General features: G+C 37.9%; 1 protein-coding gene across 1 annotated transcript in view; it reads right to left on the reverse strand.

Annotated features, from left to right (window-relative positions):
• Window positions 1-570, reverse strand: part of Sept14 (septin 14) — a 26,361-nt gene that overhangs the window by 17,789 nt on the left and 8,002 nt on the right. The window lies entirely within an intron of this gene.

The raw sequence follows: 570 nt of genomic DNA on the forward strand, positions 1-570 counted from the left end.
CATAAGAAACATGGCTTTTTGAAGTAATGATATTATAGATATTCTGGATTACTGGAACTATTGGATATTCACATGCAGGAAATGAATATTGCCATCAGACCTGATATCTTCTACAAAATAACCCAAAGTAGATTATAGCCCAAATAAAACATATAATTTTATTGTTCTGTTTTGTTTTTGCAGTACTGGGGATCAAACTCAGGACCTTGTGCTTGCCAGGCAGGCCCTTATGCCACTGAACTACATCCCGACTCCTACAAATTTTTTGTTTGTTTGTTTTGTCTATTTGAGACAGAGTCTCACTATGCAGTTCAGGCTGGCTCTGAGCTCATTTTGTAGCCCAGGCTGGTCTCAAACTCTCAAACATCCTCCTGCCTCAGTCTCCTTAGTGCTGGGATTACAGGTGTGTGCCACCATGCCCAGCCTTAAAACATAAAATTCTAAAATTTCCATGGTAGAAAAAAAAAAAAATCTGTGCATTCTTGGGCGTGGTGACAAGCATTCTGGTGTGGATCAAGATCCACACAGAAAAAGCAATAAATTGAACTTTATCAATATTAAAAAATTTGT

Source organism: Octodon degus, unplaced genomic scaffold (genome assembly GCF_000260255.1).
Source record: "Octodon degus isolate 3935 unplaced genomic scaffold, OctDeg1.0 scaffold00035, whole genome shotgun sequence".
Taxonomy (NCBI): Eukaryota; Metazoa; Chordata; class Mammalia; order Rodentia; family Octodontidae; genus Octodon; species Octodon degus.